The sequence below is a fragment of the Manis javanica genome, chromosome X (assembly GCF_040802235.1).
Source record: "Manis javanica isolate MJ-LG chromosome X, MJ_LKY, whole genome shotgun sequence".
Taxonomy (NCBI): Eukaryota; Metazoa; Chordata; class Mammalia; order Pholidota; family Manidae; genus Manis; species Manis javanica.
Genome location: NC_133174.1, coordinates 1,254,936 through 1,262,378, shown reverse-complemented (window position 1 = coordinate 1,262,378; position 7,443 = coordinate 1,254,936).

The window sequence follows — 7,443 nt, the reverse complement described above, 5'->3', positions numbered from 1 at the left end:
GCCTGCCAGGGTCCCCCTGCAGATACGGAGTCAGGGCCTCCAAGCCCGGAGCCAGAAGGGCCTTTTCGGGGGAAGGTCAAAGGGGCCATTCTTGGGGGCCGAGGGGCAGTGGGGCTGAGATCCGCTTTGCAGCAGTGTCTGGGGAGAGGGCGGAGGGTGCCACCAGGGTGGGCGGCCCTTACCGTGTGTCCCCCTTATCATGTGGACTGTTCTGATGGTCAAACGTCGGCGAGTATTTCAAGCCCACTGTCCAGAACTGCGCGAGCAAAAGACTTGGGCAGCTCAGGGGCAACCCCAGAGCCTCCAATGTGAAACGTCCACTACACCCTGGGTATGGTGAAAGGTACAGAGATGGTGTCCTGGACAGGTGACCCTATTGGACACACACCGGAAAGGGTCAGGACAACAACGCACAGCAAGAGTTAGAGCTGCCTGCCTGTTGGGCAGGGGACCCGTGAGCCATGGAGAGTCAGGGAGGGAGACAGGCATGGGCCAGGTGACGGAGAGAAGCTTGGGGAGGCAGCAGCCCTCATCTGGGGCCACACAGGAGTGTAACAAAAGCAATCCGATCTCTGTGGACCATCTCAGTGCAACAGATTGCAAGTGCCAGGAGACGTGTAAGTCCCATGGACCGTGGGCACTGCTACTGTTCAGGGTCACCTCCGCAGTAAACCAGCCAACCATCCAGGTAAAGCTCACCTCTGCAGCTTCTACAACATGGATGCAGACATCCACAGATCTCGTTTCATTGCCATGAAAAACATTTTGCCCCCACCCAGACCTCCGGGTGTCAGGGACCACCCCCCCCTCCTCAGGGTTCCACAGCTCACATTTTGATAACTGATAGGATTTAGTCTCAAGAAGTGAGACAAGATGCTTTTAAACATGCCGAGAGGACATCACCAATGTCCGATCTCATTATCCATCCAGTCTCAGACTTTCCAAGAACAAAGGTCTCCCAGAGCAGGGCGTTGCTAAATTCTATCTGATCCCCTTTATGATAAGCTCCCACAGTGAGACCCCTTTTCATGCTTAGAAGCCATCGGAGCTTCCTTGCCTTGGAGAAGATGGGGCTTCAAGGGGAGAGACCAAGGAGAAAGATCGTCAGGTCCTAGTGACACCTAGCCACAGAGGCAGCACCCTGGGGAGAGAGCAGGCAGCCTTGGCAGACAGTTTCCGGCGGTGTTTTCTGGTCCACGTCACCGATGGACCCAGAGCTGTTGAGAAATCGCATCCAGGTCATGTACAAAACACGAGTGCAGGGCCCCGCCTCCTCAGAGTGACCTTTTCTGCACTGGCCATCTCCAGAAGGCATGTCTGCTGTGCGGTGGAAGTATCTCCCCTCTTTCTCAGCAGAGAGAGGGCATAGACCTCTCAAACGCCCCCTGCTCCCGTGGGCTGTGTGCACATGCTCAACTCATTTGGGGTGCCATAAAATACCTGCAGCAGGCTCCTAGAAACCCCTGTAGCCCCCAAACCGCTGGAGCAAGCACCAGGATCTGAGACAGATCCAGTGGGGAACCCCTTCTGCAGACAGTGCCCCGGTGGCCTATCCCCTGTCAGCTTTCCTGCAACAGGAGAGGGGCCCCAGGAGGCCCCCCTGACTTCCAGGCCTCTGCAGCCTCTGTCTCCACACACCCTAAGCAAAGCGGCCACAGCTTCCAACAAGAAGCATTTAGAAATGACCCACATGGCCCTTCCTCCTTCATGCACAGAGGCTGAGATCCCCAGATTGTCTCCTTGGTGACCAGTGACCCACCAGCCAGATTCGTTAGTGACACCCCAGGGCTGACACCCTGATGCCAGCAATCAGAAGCCCTCCCACCCAGTTGCAACAGTCGAAAACGTCTCCAGACATTGTCCCATGGTTTCTGGGTGCCAATCACCCCTTGTTGAGAAACTGTGCCCTGTGGCAAGACAGAACCTTCTTGGTGGAGGCCAACCATGAGCTGAACCTCTGTCAGGTCCCAAGAAAAGAAATGGGGCCATGCCACCTTCCACGATTGCCCCCACAGCATCCCTAAGTTTGTTCCAGGGGTCTCCCCATGGACTGATCAAGAAAACAGGCCTCAAGCCCAGCCATGGGTCTGCCATCCCACATGGACCCTCTCTGTGGAGGGGCTTGTTAGCAGGGTAGCGGGTTAGCGGGGCAGAGAGAGGGCTGCCTCCGGCCTCCCACTACCCCTGCCTGGCTGACATCTCTCCAAGCTGCTCAGAAACCGCTGGGCGTCTTACCAGGAGCAAAAGTCAGTTGGCACCAGGCACCATCCTGGCGTTTCGCTCCTCAGAGCTGACGTCTCTGTGGTCCTGGGGGCCATCCTGTGCAATGTAGGGTGTCTCCACCCCCCAGATGCCAGGAGCATCCCTCCCGGTGTTGACAGGGGGTCTTCAGAATGAGAATCGGCTGAGGGCAGGAGGGGATCGCATCACCCAGAGCGGTTGGCAGGTTTCCACGGCACACATTCTGGGTTGGGGATTGGTGGCACCTTCCTGCTGGGTTGGGGGAAGCTGGGTGCAACTTCGATGCCATGTTTGAAACGCAAGCCACAAAACAGCTCATCCCGTCCACGCTACCCCTGAACCAACGCCCTGTAATGCTTTCCCCCCTGAGATAGAAGCCCCCCAAAGTGGAAGTTTCCTTGGGACACTGACAATTCACTGCAGCTCCCAGGAGAGCAGGAAAGAAGACCAGGTGGCTGGTGCCCCAGCAAGAAATGAGCATTGCCCGGGGCACAGGCTCCTCACCTCCCACCCCCCCACCACGGAGCAGGTTGCACCAGCAGGTCCCCCTAGCTGTGCTTAACTCCAAGTACTCCCTGCCATCTTTTGCTTTCAGAGCAAGCCCTGGTCACTCCTAGACTGGCAGCAGCTGCCTCCCCTGGGAGTTCTGAGAAATGAACACGTTCAGGCCCAGCAAACTCTCCACCATCAGGAAATTGAGTCTGGGGGGCAGATACCCTGTGTTAACAAGCACCCCCCTGCACATTCAGGCTGGACAACCAGCACTCGGATTTCTGGTATTTGGACAAAGTGCGGAGGGGCAGCCGCCGGAGAGAATGCGGTCCCTGCAGAGTTGTTTGGGAGGTTTAAGACCTCCCAGCAGTGCGCCTCTGGCTCCCAACACAAACTTCCACAGAGGTCACACCATCAGACTCCTTACTTCTCCAGCTACGGGCTCAGAAAGCAGGGCCCAGGGCAGGAAGCCACAGGCGATCCTCCCTGACCCCTGAGCAAAGGCTAGGGCCATTTTTAAACCCGCCGTGGGCATTGCTGGGCTGCAGGGCGCATTGTCTCCAGGAAGCTGTGGGGAGGGGCCCCTGTGACCTCCACCGTGGGGGTGGTCGGCCGAAGGTGGCCTCTTCTTTGCGCTCCTGTGAAAAGGACACGGCAGCCAATTTGATTGTGCAACACGTTTGTGTGACAAAGGCCCTAAAATTAACTGGAAAAGCAAGCAAAAGAATGAGAGAAAATGCTTGCAACACACACACACACACACACACACACACCACACACACATACACGTGTGGGTGTCTATCACAATTGCAATTATATATCCATATTTCTGTGTTGATAAAGATTGACATACTAATATATAAAGAACCTCAATTGTAAGCAACTTGATACAGAAATAAGCAAAGGATTTATTGCACATGCAATTGGTTACCCTTCAACCACCATTTTTTTCTTACACGCTGTGGACACAGCTGGGATTTTCTTCCAGGATTCATGAGGCCTCACCGGATCAATTTTAGTAAGGGTCTGTGTGTTAATCTGGAAAAAGAAATCAGCTGGTGGCCTCTAGAAGGAAATTTTTTGCTCATAAAATAGGAAAGCAGGGAGGAAATTATCATAATTGGGCCTCTGGATAGTCATGGATGAGTCTGTGATGGCTGGAGCTTCAGCAGCCATTAGACTCCATGAGTCAAACTGCTTAATGCGTTGCAAAGGGAAGGCTCACAAGACACAGAGAACCTGGAAGGTTCTCTGGCCACTGGAAGACATCATTCAACCCTCAAATGACTCCACTCCAAAGATCCCAAACCTCAGGAGGTCATTTTAAGTAATACTATTTTTATGATTTTAGCCATTTTTAGATGGGTTTCCTGTTATTTCCACCTCAGAACATCCTAATTTATCCAGTCCAGCAGAAGTTCTGAAATCTTTGGGTCACAGGACTCTGACAATCTTAAAAAGTACTGAGGAACCCAAAGAGTTTTTAGTTTCTGTGGGTTATACATGTCCGTATTTCCTGTATCAAAATCAGAACTGAAAATGTTTATATATTTAATAACTTTAACAACAGCTCAATCACAATAAACCCATTACATTTTACATAAATATCATATTGTTATGGAAGAAAAATAAGCATACTTTCCCAAACAAAAAATTGGGCCTGGGTGGAGGGCAGAAGTGTAGCATTGTTTTATATATTTGCAAGTCTCTTTACTATCTGGCTTAATAGAAGATACCTGTTTTCTGACATCTGCTTCTATATTCATTCTGTTGCAATATGTTGTTCAATAGGAAGAAAATCTGGCCTCAGATAGATACCTAGTTGAAAATGAGAGGCTTTTCAAATAACTGGGGACATGCTCTTTCTGGCTACACCAAAACTTGATAATTGGTAGTTTATCTCATGTTGAATCTGGAAACCTATCAGTGAATTTTTACAAAGTTAAAATCCACGGGTTCATCTTGAACTTCAGACACATTTTATCCTTTTCTGATTTTGCAGCATCATGCATGGGTCATATAGGAGTCTTCCAAAAGTCAGCACATTTCATTATACAATAAACATTTTTAAGCACAGATCTCACCACACAGAGACATTTAGCTAGACTACCAAGAAGAAATGCTTTTTCTGCTGAATGAAGTTTGCCATCTCCACATGTACCAAATGTGTGTGCTCCCACCCCCAAATTCATGTTTATCCCTGACCCCCGAGGTGATGGTATTTGGGGATGGGCCTTTGGGGGATGATCAGGTTGAGATGAGGTCATGAAGTGGGCCTCATGAGCTTATCTGGGCCTCTGGATTGTAATGGATGAGTCTGTGATGGCTGGAGCTTCAGCAGCCCTCTGACACCATGAGTCAAACTGCTTAATGCCTTTCAAAGCCAGGCTCACAAGACACAGAGCACCCAGCCACTTGAAGATATCACTAAACCCTCAAATGACTCCAACTCCAAAGACCCCCAAACTCCAGTAGGTCACTTTATGTGATACTCTGTTTACGGTTTTACCATTTTTAGGTGGGTTACCAATTTTAGTCGAAACTACCAATTATCCAGTTTTGGTGTAGCCAGAAAGAATGTCCACAATTATTTGAAAAGCCTGCCAGAATGTTTCTCCCTTTTTCAACCACAAGGGGGGACCCCTGTGATGGGATTAGTGTCCATATAACAAGAGGAGGAAAACCCAGGGGTCTCTTGGTGCCATGTGAGGACACAACCCTCTCCAGCCAGGAAGAGGCTGTCGCCGGGAGCGAATCAGGCAGCATCTCCACATGGTCGTCTCTCTAATGTTGAATCTGGAAACCAGGCAGCATCTCCAGAACTCTGAGAGTAACTGTCTGTTCTTTAAGCCACCCAGTATGTAGTATTTTGTCATAGCAGCCCAAGCGGAGCAATACGGAGTCACTCATACACTTTTCCATTATGTGCATTCAATAAATATTCAGTGATCACCAGTCTATGCTGGCCACAGTTGTAGCAGTTGGGGATCCACCCTGGCCTTTGTGGGGTTTATGAGCTAGTGGGGTTTACGAGTTAGAAAGCCAGACATCAAACGATGAAAAGCCCCATTGTAGAGGACGTCAGGAGGGGGTATGAGATACAGAACAAAGCTTCAAGCAGGGAGGGTGGGCGAGGCAGCTGGGATTACAATAACCCCCTCCCCCAATTTTTTCATTGTCTACAGCCCCAGCCCTCGAGCAGCCAGCACTTAGTTGCCCCCCAGGGAGCGAAATGTTCCAAACTTGTTGTCAGTCAGGTCCGGGTGGTTTCATGTCGAGTTGAGGGGAAATCAGACAGTCTCCCCCTATGGCCCGTTTATGCATCCCCAGCTCTTCACAGATGAGCAGTTATCCTTCACTTCACACATGCACCTGTTCAAGAAGCGGGAGATGGCTGGGAGGGGGCGGGAGCCACCTGTCAAGCACAGATGTGCCCTTAGCTGGCTGGGTCCCAGGCAATGCACTGAATCCATGTTTGGAACTGCAGCGGACAAGCCTCCATTAGGAAGATGGTCCATGGGTGGAGGCCAACCCAGATCACCCACGTGCTTCAACACTAGAAGCTGGACTGGTGCCTGTTGTGGAACCGGACACGCTCACACATTTTCCTGTGCGTCTGACCTTCGGGAAAGTGTTCACCGGACAGGCCTGGCCCCGGAAGCTTCCCCCTTTCCCCAGTTTTCCCCATGCCTCTCTCTCTACCGTGGCATCTCCCAAGTCTTTGATCTACGCCCCTGGGTTCCTTCCTGTGGATGGCGACCTCCTGCGCTGCTCAGACAGAACTTGGTGGGAGACATTCTCTGCCTACAGAAGCAAATGAAGACACTGGGGAAACACTACCAGTAATAACTCTGTTAAAAACGTCAGGGTGAATAGGAATGACGTCTATGCAAATGCATAATTCAGAGGTGCCCTGTGGGATGCCAAAGCGGATCGCAAATGCAAGTTAATTTTCAAGCTACTCACACACTTACACGGGCTCAGCGAAGAATTCGGCACCACGTGGGAGACACCCTTGGGACATCCTCCGAATTCTGCAGTTACTAATTCATCCCAGGACAGCATGTCGTAGGGGAATACAACCCAACTCCCCAATCATCCCTGCCCCTAAATTCACTGACACAAAATCATATGGGACTTGGTGGCCTCAGGAAACCTGATTTTAAAAGAGTCTGGTGGATACAGAAATTGTAGCATTCTCTCTCTCTCTTGCAAATCTTAAGGAATTTTAATGATAAAATTCAGTGAACGTTAACACCCACCTCTCCCTCTCTCGTTGATTGCATTTGTGAAATTGTTGGTCAGCTTGTTTTAAACGATTTTTAAGACTGTAGACCTTAGAATAAGATATTGAAAAAAATGACATTTTTGATATTCTAAGGCCCAACTCCCCTTAAGTAAAATATATTTCCATTTTTACAAAATACATATAGTTTTTCTTTGTTTTTCCCTCTACCAAATGTCATTAGAATCCCATACAAGACCAGAGTCTTCATCTGCTAATTTAAGAGGCCTTTCTCCCCTGGGAATTCTGCATCCCCCATCTTTTCTCCTGAGGTCCAAGGTCTCGTTTGCATGGAAAATTCATCTCATGAAATACAAGGTGTGGTTCTGCAGCATACATACAATGGCCCTCTTGCACAGAATGAGGATCTGAGCTCTGTAACGGGTCAGCGAGGGCCAATTGTATGACATAACGGTCTTATGGGG